General features: G+C 36.6%; 1 long non-coding RNA gene across 3 annotated transcripts in view; it reads right to left on the reverse strand.

Annotated features, from left to right (window-relative positions):
- The window catches only part of LOC149747022 (uncharacterized), a 190758-nt gene that overhangs the window by 74633 nt on the left and 96257 nt on the right, over positions 1–19868 (reverse strand). The window lies entirely within an intron of this gene.

Raw genomic sequence — 19868 nt, forward strand, 5'->3', positions numbered from 1 at the left:
ATGTAGAGCTGATTCACTTTGTTATACAGCAGAAACTAGCACACCATTTTAAAGCAATTATACTCCAATGAAGATTTTTAAAAATAAAGGAAAAAAAAAGAAGATAGATATATAGTTTTAAATAATGTCTATAATACTTCAAACAGAGCATTCATGGTCTGAGAATACTTATTTGTCCATACATTTTTTACAAAGTTGTTATATTCTAGGCCTTAAGAATAACTTCTTTTAAGTTAAAAACCTCAAATTATCATTATTTTCATTATTTGATCACAATGGAAGAAAGTAAATGATCAAAAGGTCATCTTTTTAAAAGGTGGTAACTAGATCACCTGAAAATTAAAAAAAAAAATTGTTACCATCATAACTGCCAGGTGAAATTTAAAAGCAAAACTGAAATATTAAGAAGGAAAAAAGAATGCTGTAAATCATAGAATATAAAATAGGTTTAAAGGTTTAATTTGGAAACAGAAAGCTTTAAATAATTGAATTATTTTAAACATAGAGTGAAAATGATTATTTCAAGAAATTATTAATGATCTACAAATAAAGCTAAGAACACAAAAGAAAATAAATAATTGTGCTGAAAGGAGAAACAAACAATAGTAGGAAGAGTACTGTTGACAAATAGACACAAGTAAGAGAAAGTTAGAATTTAAACTGTAATAAAATATAGCCAATGTAGCCCTTCACAAAGCTAATCAAGAGAAGAGAACAAACACAAACATAAAAGCTAGACATGAAGCAGATTATATGAGAAACACCTTTTTCATTTAAGAGACTATATATACAACTTGATATAAACATTTCAATTAAATGCAAAATTACCTGGGGAATATAAAAATAAACTAAGGGTTATTGGGATTATATGAAATCATCTGTGTGAAACTTCTGAAAATTGTAAAGCACTGTCTAATTTAAAGAATCTTTCATTCAATAAAAGAATTTTAAAAAATAAACTACTATTTCAAGAATATATTAAAAACTCTGAACAGGCTATGTATGAAATAAAAGAACTTCTCATCCATAGGGTTTTGAAGTTAATTTTTTAAATTGTCATAAATAATTTAATGATATGTAAACAGTTTAAGAATACAGAAAAATAGGGAAAGTTCTTTTGTTTGATAAATCATTGAGAAAAGTCATGTAGATCTCTACCTTCTGGCTGTATTTCACTTTCTGTTTTGATTTTAGTATATTCAGATTTTATACTTTTCCTTAAGTGGATTGGAAATTTATATTTTTCATCAATAATTTTCAGTAATAATTTTCAAAAATTGGTAAACAATTTTGTGTGGTATTCTCTATAAATTTTTAATTGTTTTTCATAAACCTGTATTTTATTTTAAAATTATTTGCTATTTATGCTTTTTTTCTCCAAACTTTTCAACTACTTGCCAATTTTGTTTGTTTTCTTTTATAAGAACATATATGTCAAGATGTCAAGGCTGTTGAAACACTATTGACACTTAGTATTCAAAACAGTGATAGATGGGGCAATAGAGGGGTAGGGGATTCAGAGGTAGAAACTATTATGTATAAAATAAGCTACAAGTATATATTGTACAACACGGAGAATATGGCCAATGTTTTGTAGTAACTATAAATGGAGTATAACCTTTAAAAATTGTGAATCACTACCTTGTACACCTGTAACTTATATAATATTGAACATCAACTATACTTCACTAAAAAAATAATTGCAGGTGTACAGTATGCCCTTTAGTGAATCCTTTCCATGTGAACACAAATGCATGTCTAAGAAATTCTCCTTCCTATTTATTTGAATATTACTTCTTGTCCATCCTCTCTTGCCCATCTGGACATTGTAGTGATTCCTCTCCTTTCAGACACAGCAAGGACTACATTGTTTCACTCCTTGAAACTAGACTTGGCCATGTACCTTGCTTGAACTGTGCACTGGAGACAATGGACTTCCATTTCACGGTCAATGAACTGTGCAGTGGAAGCATTGATCAGGTAGTGTCTGGTGCCATTGTGATGATGACTTCCTTTATACCACGAGGTTGGCACATGATGGAGTATTGCTCTGGAGAATAAACTGGACATGCAGCAGATTTGTAAGGCTAAGAAGTAAAATCTCAATGTTCTAAGCCACTGAGATTTTTAGAATATTTTTTTCTAGCCTAATATTGACTCTAAGAGAAATATATCCCAAATTCTGGATCAACCCTATATATCCCTTATATTTTCTTCATTCATGTATTTAATTACTTTAAGTATGCTATTATTCTGGAAATTCTCTACCCAACTCTTCCTTAGTAATTTTCTCTTCAGCTATAACAAGTCTATTTATTTCATCTGCTATTTCTTTTGTATTAAATATAAATAACATTTAATTTTTATAATATGTATATTTTTTGACTGAATGCAGGTGTCTCTCAGAAAAATAAATATGTTCATTTTATAACCAGTTGTAACAATTCTATTGACTTTTTTGTATCTGATAATAAATATACTGTCTAGTGGTGCACCTTTTTAATGATGTTGGGTTTCCTCAAATATTTCGTGTTCATCAGTAGTGGGTCCATCTTAGACTCTCCCCTGAGTCTGCTGTGAATGACTGCTTGGAGGTTGAGATATAGTGTTCTGTCACGAATGATATTCTGGCTTGTTTACAGTGAGAGCGAAGAATGGAGGAGAGAGGCATGTTCTCGGGGGAATGCCTGGGTGGCTAGTCCTCTGGGTGTGGGTTCTTCCTAGACATCATTAGCATCCCAGGCCACGGTCTCTTGTTCCACACAGTCTCATAGGAGACTGCCTTGTCAGATCTTCCTGGTCATTGGTGTGTGTGCGTGTGTGCGTGCGTGTGCACGTGTGCCTACGTGTGTGCCTGTGCACACATACACACAAAAGACTACCCACAGAGTTTTCTCTGCTGCAGGACTGCATCTCATATTCATGTTAATTGCCCCTGAATTCCTTTTTTGTGCTCAGACTCCATCACCTTTAGGCAAGCATCCTCTTTTTACAACATTGTTTTCCCATGAATCTACGAACAATCAGTGGCATAAACTGGATGGTAAAGGGCACAATCAGAATCCAAGTGTGTGAATTTGTGAATTCTCCCACTAAGTTCCCCTTCAGATCCGCTCAGTGGACTAACTCAGTCCTGCCTCTCATATGAAATCTCAATGAGGTTCAACAGCATTTTTTTGTTATTTTTGCATAATAAAATAATTCTTTGTTTCCAGGTAATAAAAAACCTAAACTGAACTAATAATGACATGACCATGATCAGACTCTAAACCAATTAAATTTTCTGTTATGCTCTAACCTAGATTGTCTTGGATCCTACAGATACAGGTTCTAGCAATGAAATCTTCTGATTTTTTTTTAAAGGAACAAATTTTTGTTTTAATATTTATTTATTTTGGCTGCTCTGGGTCTAAGTTGTGGCTTGTGGGATCTTTGCTGTGGCATGCGGGCGCTTAGTTGCAGCATGTGGGAAGTCCCACCTTCTGGGTGTTATACAGTTCCCAAAATGACCTTTCCTTTTCTAACTAGCATTTGCACCTTCTTTAGAGACCTTGAGCTGCAGTTCCTAGGACTATGGGACAGAAACCTCCTTTAGCTGGCCTCTTGAAATTTCTCCCCTCCCCTGGGCTTTTGACAACCTATCCTTTTGTTTGGGATCGTTTATACTTTTCAAGTCGTTCTTCTTGGGCAATTTCCCTTTGAGGGCAACACTAGAAGCTCCCTCATCAGCCCACATCTGGTTCCCAGGGAAACAGGTCATCTGTAGACAGTAGCTTTCTCTTAACCTTCTTTCTCTTTTCTCTGCCAACTCGGTCAATCGTCATGAAAATTCTACTGTAGAAGTTAAACACCTGTCTGCACATCTCAAGTTCCAGAGAACATCAATCCAATCTTTCTGAGTGCTTTAGAGATAGCTTTTGGTGTGCACTGTGCTCTTCCTTCCAAAACCCCTCCTTCTCTCATAGGGACCCTGATCAGTATTTCCAAGGGATTCTCCTCTAGAGGCCTCTTCCACATCAATTCTCACTGTAGGACGGTGACAAGCAACAGATGGCAGAACACATTTTATAATTTCTTAGCATGCTCTTCATGCAAGATCTAACATCACATTTTAGATTGTAAATATTTTTGACAATTATTTTCTGTTTGTCTCTATTTGAAACAGAGACTGGTTTTCAACTTTTATTACATTTGTCAAAAGTTTCAATCTGATCTTGTCTTCTACATACCTAGTGGGAATCTTCATACTATTTTCTATTAAATTAAGAGGTAATTTTCTTATTTTTCTGCCCAGTTATGATTCATAAACTAAGTACCATATCAAACATTTCTAAAGATCTAGAACACAAATGGAAAACTAAAAGCATGGATTCAGTCCACAATCTGAAAATGGAAGTTTCTGAGTAGTTTTATTGCTCATAGAACGTGTTACTTTACCTGCCATCCATCTACATCTTTTAACCAGACCAGCCATATCTCAAAACATTCAACTGTATAGATAAAACCCCTTTGTTAAACGTACAATATTCTTTATAGAGTTTCTGTGATGCTCCAGGCACCCTTCCAATGTTCTAATGATCAGGGAAATGGCAAAATATCATGGATATCGATAGATAGATGATAGATAGATGATAGATGAACAGAGATAGAGCTGCAGACAAACATGTATATCATTAAATAAGGGAGGATTAATGAAGTAATATGGAATCACAACATAAGGAAACCAAAAGGCATATATGTGTGTTTGTGTGTGAGCAGCGTGAAGTATAATATTAGGCAGACATTACTCTTCATCTCTTGACACTTGGTCTTGGGTCAAGTGTTCATCCAGGTCATTTTATTTCTAGTTGAATCAGAATTCTGTAAGCACTGCCAAGTTTGGAAAGGTGCCATAACTTGAAGCTGTCAGAGTCAGTGCTGTAGATTCTCCTTTAGCCATGGCAGTGAAATCTGCTGCCATATGGCATTCTCATATTTTCAGATGGTCATTCAAGACATTAAGTGAAGACCTTGATGTTTTGTCTATTTTCTAAGGGACCAGATATCTTACAACCATGTCACCTATACTTTAATTGTCCCTGAGCATTCTGTAAAATTTCTGCATCATTTTCCTTTTTCAGTTGATGCTTTGTTCTGCTTTGTTCTGCTGGTGTTGTTTCAATATTATATCACAGGTGATGTAATATCTAATAGGCTGCAGTGCTTCCTATTGTATTATTATGTTATGCACAAAGGGGCTGCCCAATTAAAGCATAGTGATTCCGTTCAAAAATATTGCCTACTTGCCCAACCATTTGAAAACATTTCTTGGAAATAGTGTGAAGGTTAGAACTAAGGCAGAAATTGGTTCTCCAGAAGCTCTCTATTTTTGGTTCCAAAATTTCCTTTTTAAATGGAAAGCAAGCTTTCAGTGACTCAGCCTCACCTTTATGCTTAGAATTAGGAAAATACTCCTCCCCTTTCCAGTCTGACAGCTGTAAGCAGTTGCCAGGTATCTGTACCATAGAAAGTTGGTGCGTGAAGACCGACATGTCAGTGAGGGCCCAAAGAAACCGCTCACCCGTTCCGGGAATAAGGGCACTCCAGGAAAGCTGGTGAGTGGCCATTTCCAATTCTAAGTCTCTTTTCATATAAAACAATAATTATAGTACTAAATTAAGCATCGCAAGTCCCCTTGCTATAGTGCTGAATTGCAAGGAACCTGGCTTCGGTGCCTGTGGAGTGATGGCATTCCCCAATCTCATTACTGGAAACTCTGCCTTTTCAGTTAACATTTAGTGGAGCATGCAATGTTGCAGGTAGAATTTTCTTTCTGTTTAAATAATGACTAACAGCAAGTTGGAGTCCTCTTTATCTGGAGGAGGATGGATAGGGACATTCATTCATTTTTGCATATATTGGACAAATTTTCCTAAGTACCTGTTCTATGCCAACATGACACCCTTTGCTAAGGGAGACAAGGACAGTATCACTCATGATCCCAAGAGCAGAGATGCTTGTATTGAAAGGTTCAATTTTATCTGACGTTTCCCTTAACTTCATCTCTTATTAGGCAACAGTAATACCAGACACCATTTTTGATTACTTACTATGTTCCAGGCACTGTGCTGAGCACTTCCTAAACCAGCTCATTGATCGCATTATTATTTTTGCATAAAAACACCATTTACAAACTCAGAAACTCAGTCTGAGTGGTTAATATCTTGCTCAAAGTAACATGGCCAACAAGTGAAGTAATGTCGTAAAGTCATATCACAGTTAGCAAAATAATAGATCCAGGACCTCAATTCAGATTCATTTCACTCCACTGTCACTTATCTTAACTTCTATTCTATACTGCCTTCAAAGTACTATATCGAAATTGAAGTTCTTGCATCTTCAAAGTAAAGCAGAAGTCAAAGTAAGTAAGGGAGAGGATCAGTTAGAAACACCATAAAGCCAGCTTCTACATCAGAAGCCCGGGAAACATCGTACATTATTCTCTCCTCATTCCTCACATGTAGATCTTTTGCAAGTGTTTGTGCTCTTACACCAGCTTCCTGACATGTTTCTCTGTCTCAGGTTTTGTCCCAATAATCTATCCCCTGAATTATCACATGATCATCAACCTAATATCCAAGTCTGACATGTCACCCTTATATGGAGAACTTGTTAAAGGCCTTCCATCATCTGGTCCAATGCCCCACATAAAGCATGGGATGTAGCCCCTTATGCTTCATCTCCTGCCATACCCTTGCTTCCCAGTAGAGTCCTTGGTGGTACAAGAGTATGTATATTTTTCTGCACACATCATTCTGTTCCATACATCCTTTTTTTTTTTTTAATCAAATATGTGCTTCCTGTCTCCTTGGATGCTTAAGTACCTCTCTACATTTCTAATAACCCAGCACACATTTCTATCTTAGCACTTCCCATATGAGATTAAATATAACTATTTTTGTGTTCTTTCTCTCCCATCAACCTGGGCTACTTCAGTGCTCAGGCCATGTCTTTTTCATATTTGAACTTTCAGTGCTTAGTCAAGGGTCTAACAATACATGTTTATTAAACGAAGTAAGTCAAACTGACAGCAAAAGCAACCAACCAACAAAAAATCAAGAGATATTCCTCGTTTTTCTAGTAGAACATAGGAACTGCTTTGGCAAATAAATTTGGTGATGAATCAAAAGATCCAGGTGTTTCTCTCAGGTTTCCCACAGCTTTACATTCATTCGTTATGTAATTTCAGACCAACCACTTTATGATTTGAGGTGAATCTCAATTTCTTAATTAGTTAAATGGTTGCACTGGCTCACCCTTGGGCATCATTCCAGACGTAAATTCTATGGCTACCATTCTAACTTCCCTGCAAACTAGAAATGACATTTCAGTAGATATAATTCTTCTAGAGGTCACAGATATGAATCAAACCAAGATCTACACATAAAGAACAAGAGAAACATTAAAAAAAAATTGTTTTGTAGGCAGAAACTGCTTCCCCAACCTAACTATCCACCCTGAAATGACATGCCCATAGTTTAAAGGAACTAAGTAAGAAAATGTGGAGAGAAAATTGCAACAAAGCACCTCAAGTAGAAATCAAGCCCTAATCATTGGGACAGTATCATAGCCTTAATGCATCTTTAATGTCTTATCTTATTCTACCTGAAAATCTGCCAGAATTGGCCTGCTTTCTACCTTTACACCTGAGGAACATATTGAAAGCTTACAGGGCTGAAGATTCAGGGGCAGTCATCCTTGGCTCCAAGAAGCCCTGCTTCCTCAGTGAAACAAAGGTTTAGCTTGAGAAACAATATCAGCTATGGCACGGGACTCCACATGAAAAGTCCCTCATTAGTGTGGCTGGGCTGTCGGTTTTCTGGGGCAGGCACAGCATTCGTTTCTGTAGCTGTAACATACTCAAGTTACTGGTGTTGGAAAGCTGTCCAAGCAGTTTATGAAAATATCAATGCGGAGCCTGCCAGAGTCATACACACTGTATTTCAGTCAAGTCCCTCTACTTAGAAGGCTCAAATTTTAATTCTAGAAGTTGGGGACTTTATGGGTTGGTTGAACAAAAGGACATAAAAATTTATTGTCAATTTGTACATTGTTGAAGGTTTAAGGCTTTGGTAAAGTGGCATTTGGTCACAGTTGGCTGGTTCCTAAAACTAGAATCCTTTTGAGGTTATTAAGAATCAATTAAGCATTGTTCTACTAGGTATTGCCATGGCCCCTTGGCGATTTATACAGGGTTTGAACATTCATAGCTTCTTTGTAGGTGCAGTATAAATGGGTCTGATTTAGGTCAAGGATAGTCTTAAAACTAAAGAGTGGATCTCAGGGACAGACTAATGAAAAGCTTTACAAGAAATTCTCTCAACTATCTTCTCTGCATGTGCCCAACTTTAAAGCATTTAGCAGTTTCCACCGACCTTCTCTAGAACAAAGCAGCAAAATTAAGGACCATATTTATTAAAGACCCAATAAAAATTACACTGAATTAGAGAAATGGAACTAAAAGTACCCAGTTTATAGTAGCGTGGAGACTACTCAAATTTGTCTTCAGAAAAGGAGACAGTTTTACTTGAAGACATTATAAAAGTCTTAATTTAAAAAAATCATGGTTGAGGGATACATTAAAAGCAGATCATAGGTCTCAGCTTTTAGTGAATTTGTTTTGAACCTCCTGAAGCAGACACTGCAAATTTTTACATTCTAATGAGTGAACTAAAAACATATATTTCAAAGCAAATAGCACTCATAAATTACATTTATGACACATGAGGTTGCTGACTGCTGTGCAGGGAGCACAGAGTAATGGTTCTAATATGCACTCTAGCTTGATTTTCTCAGTTCCCAACATGTTCTAATTCCACACTACAAACCTTTAAATGGCAGTTATATTTTAATTAATGTGATTATGTGCTGCCATTAGCAAACCCTCCCCCAGCACATTTCTCCTGCCAGGCCCATGAATGCCCGTAAACCATTAACATAAAAGGGCTGTTTGCTTATTAAATTCATCTACACAAATAGGCAATGGTTGCAATTGTTGATTTGCCACTGAAACAACAGAATGAGAAGGAGCTTCCCCTGCCTGGCACTTGCAATTATCTGGTGTAATTAAGTCTAATTTATAAAGCCCCCCTCAAATGAGAAAGTAACAATCTTTGTTAATTAACAAGAGCATTTGTAAAGCTCCTTAACTCCATCATTCACAGTCTCCTGGAAAAAGGGGAGCATGTGGCTATTGCAATGGAACATGTTGCATATGTGTATTTGTGCATTAATCTGTTTAGAAGGTCTAATGATTGAAATGGGAGTTAAAAGTGGATGTTATATTACTGAGGAAAGAAGATCTACTGTTTTCATTTATCTTTACAGCAATGTGAGTGCTTTGTCATTATCTTCTGCACATGGTTTCATTATTCTGATACAGCGCTGTGCATTGCCTCATACCATCAGGCCCATAAGCCTGCAGGGTACAAGGGCACTTATCTTTCCTGATGACTTTTGAATCATTTAAAACAAGTTATTAGTGAAACAATTAAAATGATATTAGTTCACAATTGTATTTACAGCTGGCAGGCATAATGGAACATTCTGAATAGCAGTCGGGGGTTCTCAGAATGGATGGAAAATGCTGTTAATCAGAGACAAGAGAAACCTCTAAAGAAAACCGAAATTGCAAGAGCACATTAATTGTATTGGAGCATTTCATTTAATTGAGAACAAAGGGAAGGTAAAAATCATACTATCAACGTTTTATGAACATGAAGAAATAGAAAAATTACTATGTCATCTGTCACACCTATTCTACTGGAAGTGAAAATTAAAAAGGCAGTATTTAACTTTAACCAGAGCAGGCCAAATGCATCATGTTGTTATACATTTTCATTTTCAAAGGGAGCGCCAAAATAAAATATAACAAATTAATTAACTCATAAATACAGAGGAAGACTGTTGGACACACACCCACATGGGAAGATTCCAGTGAAGTTTCGAGGTGGTTAAATGACTATAAAAGACAATGAAGGTTGTCCCTGCTCCATTCCATTCATGATTCTTAGGAAATTACTGTGATCCGATTTTCTGCCAGGAGACAGATAATATAATACATTTATATAATGTGTTATTTCTTCATTACCTTCGGTGGCAGAAGTCCCTGGAATTTATCAGACATGGTTGACAATATATAGGCAGATGACTAGCCAACTTCTCTCACATAAACCAATCTGAAACATGCCCTGACTGGTATTGGGAATGGGAACCATTGATCACACCACACTCTATGTGTGGAGGGTGTTGATATGTGTTTGAAGGAGGTAGAAGTGAAAGACTAAAGTAGGGGTTGGTGACAGTTAGAATGAGGTTGATTGGAAGAAACAAGACTCATATTTGGGAACTCAGATTTTGTCAGCAGCTCTTTGCAGGAAGCAACTCTTTGCAGGAGGCCCTTTGTTCTGTCACTTTAGCAAAGCTATATTTTAATTTAACATTTACACCAAGTACCCCCATGCTTCACTAATCTCCAACCTAAGCATACCACTCAAATCTTTTGATTACACAATGCCTTGTCTAACCTGTTGATTCTTTTCTTATGTTGAAGAAGTAGGAATGAAGAATAAATAGTTAATGGATGGCTAGATCTCTTCCCCAGCTTCCCCTTCAGTAATCCCATGGGCAGACTGTGTGAACAAGATAGCATCTAAAGAAAGATCACAAGAAGTCAACAAACCTGCACACAAGGGAAGGTGGCAAAAAATCTGGTCCCCTACCTCAATAATTAACTAAGATTATTCCCCACTTTTCCCTTAAAAAACGTTCGTGGCCAAGCAGAATCACTGGAGTTGGTTCTTGGACATGAGTCCACCTTCTCCCCAGGTTGCTGGTCTCCTGAATGAGCAAACTTTCCTTTTCCAACCAACAGCTGTCTCTTGAGTATTGGCTTTTGAGTGGTGAGCAGCCAAATCTGAGGTCGGTAACAGTTTCTTCAGTGAAAATCTAGTTCATTAAACCAGTGAGCTGGTCTCTAGTTCAAATCAGTTTATTTGTGGGTTGTATTCAAAATATGGACCCTGACGTAGGTAGTTGTATTGCTATCAACAACTTAAAATCTTTAGGTTGGACAAAAATATAGACAGTCCAAAGAGCATAAAAATAGCACTAGCTATCAACCTAACCACTATGACTCCAAGATGGCAGTTGTGTGGATAAGCATGCCACAGATTGGGAACAGAAAACAAGTTTTTATATACAAAAATAATTTAAAGTGGATATTAAAATAGTGAGATAGGTTTCCAAATGAGGAAATATTTTATTGACCGAGAAAGTCTGAACCCACTGAAATGATTGCATCACAGTATCATTAGACAATTTAAGGATACTTGTAGAATTGTGAATCTCAAAGGAATAGATTATAATAGTAACAGTTAATCCTACTGAGTTCTTATTGCAGAACAAATATTCTAAATTTGTGAATTGACTTTACGAAAACTATATAACATTTCTCAAAAAACTATGAAATATTAATATCTTCATTTTATAGATGAGGAAATTTAGGTACAGAGATTTATGTAACATGCCTGAGGACACACAGTCAGTCACTGGGAGAAATCCTTCCCAATTGGTTAGACAGGTTATAATCCATTTAACTGAATATTTGTACATATATATTGTTCTTAATCATGTATCCTCTTCCACTGAGAAAAATATTTAAAAATAAATACCCTATGAGAATTTCACTATATTAATTTCTCTAGCTCTGAATTTACAAGCTGTATATATTTATTTATATAAAAATAAAATAATTTTTGGTCTTAATAGATCAGATAATTAAAATAACATTTTTCTGGCTGTATTTTATTGTCTGCTGACTCGTAAAGTGGGGTGGTGGAAGCTGGAGAGGGAAAGGGTAGTGAAAATATGATGGAGTACAAAAGTTAACTGTTCTTCAGTTTTTTTCTCCTTCTGGTTTTCTCCTATTCCCACTCCCCACCCCAGGTACACGGAGTTCTCTGGTCCCAGTACTATTCCAGTTTGTGGGGAAAATGGCATAACTATGACTGACTGAAGTGACTACCTAGTTATTCTGCCAGTAGATCTGAACTGGTTTAAGCTCACTCTTATGGCAAATTTGCCTAGAACATTATGTATACACTTGACTCTTACAATAAGTAAAGTTTATGAATGGCTGTTTCTTGGCTTAGTGTTTTTAAACTGCAACTGGTACCAAGTAATAGACTGATGGTTTAGGGAAATACTTCATAATCTGTAATACAGTACTTTAAAATTTTCTCCTGAAAACATATAAAAACAAAAATATAACACTGTTAACTTTTTGTTCAGTTGTTTTCAATCAAAATTCCAGAGTGTTTATTATCCTACACGAGACACTAGGAGAAATATTTCATACATGACACGTAACCATGGTGACAGGATAAGGCATAAGATGATAGTTATTGGGTCTATATAAGGAGACAAAATGGGATATGAATATTATGATGAGTCTCGCCATCTTGCAATTCTATCTTATTTTGAAGTACTAGGATCCACTATTTAATGAAGAGAGAAAAATTAGTTATATGCGAGCTTCTTATCTATGTGCACCATTCCATTCCATTTGTTTTACTTAAATCTTTCTTAGGTATAATGGAGCCTCTTTAGAGAAGGAAATCTCAAATGACAAAGAATCATTACAAAGAATTTAATGAGACACAGCAAGTGTGAAGTTCAGTGTGAAGGAAAGATGGAGCTGCTTTTATTTGTCTGTCTTGTTATTCACAACATCCATAGTGAAATAAGCAACAAGATACAGATTTAGTTAAACATGCTGACTAAAGAAAATACAGAAATACTCAATACACATGCTGTTAAACACTGAAATCGGCTATCCTGAGAGCTTGTTGGATTTCCTAGTCTGAGAATGTTAGCAATTGTGAGAATTACTTGTTTAGTCTCTTATGAATCCCAGAAGAGGAAATTAGATACAGGAGACCTCTTCTAGACTGAAGAGTTTAAGTAATGTTTATTAAACTATATATATATATATATATATATATATATATATATATATAAAATCATTAGATAAAAAGTTGTAACCCAAATATATAGTTCAGCACCTACTTACACATTAGAAGCTCCTTAAATATTACTCTCTATTACAGCTTAAAGTGCTTTTTAACTCTTAAAATGCTCTCATTATAATTGCTTCAATGGACAAAAGCTTCTAGCATTGAAAGGCAGAATTGTGTGCCATTGCTATTCTCATTGTATAAAGATCAATTTAGGACTTCCCTGGTGGTCCAGTGGTTAAGAATCCACCTGCCAATGCAGGGGACACAGGTTCGATCCCTGGTCCGGGGAAGATCTCATATGCCGTGGGGCAACTAAGCACTTGCGCCACAACTACTGAGCCCACGTGCTGCAACTACTGAAGCCTGCGTGCCTAGAGCCCATGCTCCGCAACAAGAGGAGCCACCGCAATGAGAAGCCCACGCTCCACAAGGAAGAGTAGCCCCCGCTCACCACAACTAGAGAAAGCCCGGGCGCAGCAACCGAGACCCAGCGTGGCCAAAAAAAAAAACAGATCAATTTACACAAGATGTTTAATGAAAAAAAAAAGCCACTGACAGACATTGTTGTGCTATATAATCAAATGCAATGTTTTAATTTAATGGCAAAACGTAGCCACCATTAGAAGGGGGGAAGGTGTTCTTGCTTTGTGATAATGTCATAAAAATTTGACTCGCAAGATATACGGTAGAACTACCTTCAATGTTCCCATACTCACAAGGATACCCATATACGTGTACCCTTACTACAAAATTTAATTTCAGAATAAAGCAAATTTTAGTGAAAATTATGCTTCTCAAGACAGGTAATCAAGATAAACTGAATTTGTCATTGCCCTACAGCATCCTTCCAGCTGGTGGTGCTGTGTGCTCAGGACTAAATTCTACTTAGCACACTTTTTTCTTGGAGTTGGTCCTGGCTGCAGTCTGCTTCCCAGCCTTACCACCCTCAAAACAACTGGGAGCCAGGGACACATACTAGGCAATAAAAATAATAACAGTAAGAATATTTTTTCATATTATCTTTCCTTTAAGCATCCCCAGCTTATGGTTAAATATTTATTAGCAAAAAATTATTAAAATTCACTCAAATAGGTTGTTTTCCACATTCTAGGGGTCTTTAAGAACAGGTCACAGGCTGATTTTCAGTTCCTTCTATTGATTCTTCAGAATTACTGAATAAGGAGAATAGGGATGGAAAAGAAGACATAACTTCCCTAATAAAACACTTCGTTCTGCCTTCTTTTTCACTCTTTATTTACAGAGAGAGAGAGAACAGAGCAAATGGTGGGAAGCTGAAATGGAGTCTGAGACCAGGACTGCAGTTTTCCCTCACTTTGCCCAAATTCCAACACTCTTAAATATTCCTCTAGTTTCTCCATGGCCATAAAAAAGCAGGAAAAAATGAGGAAGTCAGGAAAATTATTGTTTCGTTACACTAGTAATAGGTCTTTCCTTATTGATGATGGAATTCAGTGTGGTTTCATAATGGGTCCAGTTAAATTTAATTTATGTTTTCTAAGTAATGTGAAAGCAATGTCAGACTCTCCTCTGTGTTTTGAGAACAGTCTTTCAAGTTTCTTTGGTGTGTTGATATGTTACTAGAACAGCAAGTTACCAAGTGAAACGTTCTCTTTGACGGAACTCCCTTAATTCCTTTGTTTGACTAACTTCAAACACTGTTTTCTAATTGCGTTTAATCTAATTACAACACATCTCCTGTTCCTATAATCCCTGGTCACTACTGAAACTTCTAGGCTCTGGAGTTATTGCCTGTCCTTTTTATTCTCCCGTGTTTCTTTGCTTCATCTCTCCCTGCTTCTGCTTTCCTCCGTCTCAGTCCTTCACAAGGAATATTTTGAAACTTTATGCAATAGTAAACACTCTTATACTCATCGTTAACTCATTATTTATCACAGGATCCAAAGGTAGGAAAGGCTTTCTCTCGCTTCCTAATCACGGGTTGCAGACCACACGTGCTATCCCACACACCACACTACTTTCCCTCATAGCTGCCGCCTACTGTTTTCCTGGTGACTGCTCTCTGGTTAAGGATTTGTGTTGCCTTTTGCGATACCCAGACACCATGTTCTGTGACATCACTCCTCATACAGGCTGTCCATCCAACCGTCCACATTTATGGTTCTTAACATTTTTATTTTAACTTGATAGAAACAATCCTTTATTAACACAAAATTGTCCTCTTCTTTGACGGATAACTACCTCTTTATGCAAATGGCCCAAACAGCTATTCCAGAGAGGGGACCTACAGAAAATTTGATTTGCAGTCGGAGGCCACAGAATCTTATTAGTTCATTGGAGGAATATCACACACAGAGAGAAATACACCTGCCTTCCCTGGGTGGTGTTTAGAAAATCTGATTCCTATTCCTCTACATTTGCAAAAGTACAAATTTTATAAAACACTATCTAGACACACCCACACCCACACAGAAAATCTCAAATGCCCAGGTTTTGATCTTCCCTGAGAACCCCGCCCACCCACCCACTCATGCACTTACAGATGCACAGATTACACACTCAGTTCAGCCCTCCATTCCCATGAAAATATCATGGATTTGTCATCTAAAAATGCCATCAGATCAAAAAAAGCAGACTCTAATTCCTTCCTCTTTATTCAGAACTATGTAATCATTCTGACTCTCACACGCTCTCACTTAGTGGCACCTCTAATTATTTCCGTTTTCTACTTACCCCTCCTACAGCTTTCTCCACATGCCTCACCCCACTCATCAGCAACCCCTTTTGCTCTCACATCTACTGAGTTTATATCGTAGTGCTCAGGAGTTCAGGGACCATAAACTACCCATTTCTCCATCTACGTGAAGGGTGCCAGATGGTAGTACAACTAGGCAGAGCCATCCTTAATCACTATGAAATCTTAACGTAGCTTCATGCTGCTAACTTGCTCTTATCTCCAGCCCCGCCATGTATTTGAGTTTGTTCCTGGCACAGGTGGTCACGAGAACCATACACCTATCAATCCCCTACGTCTTCGATGTCTTCTGTCCTCCACTTGTAGAACACAATTCTAAATCAAGTACAGAGTCACCCTTTTCATCTTATATACCTGTGCAACTAAGTGAGCTGTTGGAAAAAATACAACAGCTTTGAAGACTGCTCTTGCTTCAAACCCACATTTTCTAATCTACCTCATCTTTTAACTTTATTTAACACTTCACTCTCTTGGTGTATTATAATAGCTCTTTGTTGAGAAGATAGAGGCCCTCAGGTATTGACTTGAGTATCTCTGTACATTCTTATCTCTGCCATCCACCGCCAGACAATAGGATGTCCCGCTTCCTGTGTAAACTTGAGATTTCTTCCTTCCCTATTATTCCATCTTCAGCAAGACCAGGGTTATTTTGCTTTCCTTCTCTCTGTCTTGCCTTCCTCCTGTCTGTTACACACACACACCGCTGTCAAAGTGATTTTCCTAAAACACAAATACTATCACGTCACCACTCTCCTAAAATCCTCTTCAGTAGCTCTCCACTGCTCTTAACTGAAGTCTAAATATTTTAACTTAGCTTTTCAGACCCTGAATTACTTGATTCCAGATGTCTCATCTCTTGCACTTAGCTCCTGTTGTGTTAGGGCTTTTTGCTGAATCTTTTGCCTAGAGCACTACCCTATCATCTACTGTACCCTTCATTTTATAACCAGGCTGCTCTACCCTCCAATGAGTCAATCCCCTTTCACCCCACCTCAGGGTTCATTTGACACTTCAGATTTCAAATTACACTTCTACTTTCTCTAACAAGTTATTGCTGAGCCTCCAGATTTCTACTGGGTGACGTGCTCCCATGAAATCCTGTGTTATCCCCAACATAGCTTTTATCACAGTTTGTTGTATTTTTTGGTTTCCTTGTCTGTTTCCCGCTAGACCCTAAGTACTATAAAGTCAAGTACTCCATTCATCTTTTTCACTGATTTTTCTTAGAAGCCAAGCATTAGGAAGTGACACATAAGTATTTTGTGAACTAAACAGCACTAGAATTGGCCCAAGATCATAAAACTAAGAGCACACATAGATAAGCAATTCAAATCTGAAAGGACTCACAAGAGGATATGGCCTATTTTGCAAAGACAACAAGGCAGAACGGATGTGTTATTTAATAAATAAATAAATAAATAAGGTCATTTAGCAGAAAAAAAAAAGGACATAAAAGAATCAAGGTAAATGTTCTTTGGTAAATGTTAGCAAAATTCCTAACTCTTTAGGAATTACCTCATGGTTTACTCCAGAGTGAATAAGGAATACTCAGATTAAAAAGACAGCATTTGCTTACACAACCTTACTATAGCCTGACCTCAAGTTCCAGAGCAAGTTGAGGGCTTTCTACAGAGAATACCATTAATCTCTTTAGATTACCAGACGCATCAGAGGATCTGGAGAACCTATGGGCTGTGTGAGAATTCCAGTGCACAGACTGGAACTATTTCGAAAAATGGTTGACCATCAGAAATAAGTCCCTATACAAATTTTCTACACTGAGGTACAAGAGACATGGAAATTGTGTATTATTATTTTTGATTGCTTGACTGTTTTTATTGAATATACCCAGTGCACTCACACTGGTTGAAAAAGATTTCTTCTGTTTTTGTTTAATACATTTACATTGTTTACATGAGGTGATCTCCCTGTATTAATTTTAATTATAGATTTTATTTATTAAGTGCCAATCATACTAGGCCCAAGGTCGGAGTGAGAGAAGACAAAGATAGAACCTTGCATTTGGACTGGTTCTTTCAGAGAGAGAATGGGCCAGCAAACTGTCAGCAGGGCCATGACTATTTTGGCCAAAAATTATCACAGATAAAACTAGTGCTATCTCAAGGTTATTTGAGAAATAACTATTCAGTTATATAGACTAATTAATGGTCATAAATAAACTCAGTGCTGTTTACTTTGCCTTATTCTGGGTTTTGTGATTTGAAGAGAAACAGAAAATTCTTTCAGGACCTACAGAATTGCAATTAACACGTAGAAATATTTGAAAAAGAATACATCTGAAAGCATAAAGATATTTGAATTATTTTAAATTATTTAATTATAACATATTAATATCAAATATAAAATTATTTATTAATATAAAATGTCAACCTATTTAAATTTTAACATAGTTTAATAGACTATGTTAAGAGACTATAGTCTCTTGTATAAGAAAGGTCTTGAGGTTAATGGGTCTTAATTTCAGTGAAAAGAAAAAAAAGAAGAAATTAAACTACACTATGAATAAAAATGTCCTCATAGTAAGAGTGGCTAAAATTAATACAGATTATTTAAAATAGAGTATTCATATAAAAGACAAATTTTATGAAAAAGATTAGTAAATTCTCAAAGATTGCAGAAAAATTATATTTACTTACTTCATGCCACCAAATTGGAATAATTCCCTATAGCCTTTCTCAGAGCTATTTTGAAAATTAACTCCTGGTAGTAACAGAGAAACAACGAAACCTAAAATATACATCAGTCTATATACTCCATGGAAGTGATTATTAAAGTTTTATTTTCAACCTGAGTTTTAAAAGACCAATCTATGACCTGCTGACCTGTAGTCATTGAATAAAGTTCTGTCAGTAGGTATTTTAAGGTAATGTTGCTGAGCTATTTCATTTATATATATATATATATATATATATATATATATATATATACACACACACACACACTCTGACTCAGTTTTCCAATAACTGGAAGGCTTTGCCATGAAAATTCTAATAGCAAAGAATTATCAAGGTGTTACCATGAGTCAGAAACTGACCAGTGTTTTTCACATATATAACACGGTGGTTCCTTAATTGTGAAATCCTTTTTACTTTTAAAGATTATTTTTTGCACAAGTGTTTTTCAGGGAAATACATTCAGCTTTGATATTTGCAAAAGCTATGAATGGAAGAGCCATCAGGGGTTTCAGAAGTACTTTGACATGTCAAACTTATTTTACTTTTTCATTGGTAAAGTTAAATTTGGTAGGTAGGAGTTCGAGGCCCAATAGTAAGACAAAATTTTCAAACTCAGTCTATCATGAAAGGAAAACTAAAAGAACTTCTTACCTAAGACTTACTTATGTAATAGACTATTTTACTTCCATTCTCAATAAAAATTGTCCTGGAGACCCTTTTATTTTGAAATGGTTCTTGGAATCGAGATCCGTCAGACTCATCTGTGAATCTTGTTAAATATCTAATGCTATTAAATGTTACAGGTGGCCAAACTGTCAAAGGCAGGAGCTCCAACTTTGTTAAATGTTCTACATAAGATATTTCATAGCTTTTATAGAGATTAGGATTAAAAAAAAAAAAAAAAACAGGGCTTCCCTGGTGGTGCAGTGGTTGAGAGTCCGCCTGCCGATGCAGGGGACACGGGTTCGTGTCCCGGTCCGGGAAGATCCCACATGCCGCGGAGTGGCTGGGCCTGTGAGCCATGGCCGCTGAGCCTGCGTGTTCAGAGCCTGTGCTCCGCAACGGGAGAGGCCACAACAGTGAGAGGGCCGCGTACCGCAAAAAAAGAAAAAAAAAAAAAAAAACCTCATGTGTTTTATTGATTGCATTAGTAAAATCAGATTAAGGATTCTGCATTTGAGTGGGAAACCCTGTAAGGTGCAGTCATTGAAAACAGAGTGGGAGTGATTAAGAGATTAGTACCTGCCTTTTATCTTGCCTTAGACTGTTTATAACTTTCTATTCAGTTACTTTCAAAGGTGTCTTTTCATGGCTTAATCCTACTTAGCAAAGTGCTGCAAATCATTCCATGTTCATAGAGATGGATGTCAAAGGACTCAC

This window comes from Delphinapterus leucas, chromosome 17 (assembly GCF_059928025.1).
Source record: "Delphinapterus leucas isolate spDelLeu-1000000601 "Yukka" chromosome 17, BTC_Dleu_Yukka2, whole genome shotgun sequence".
Taxonomy (NCBI): Eukaryota; Metazoa; Chordata; class Mammalia; order Artiodactyla; family Monodontidae; genus Delphinapterus; species Delphinapterus leucas.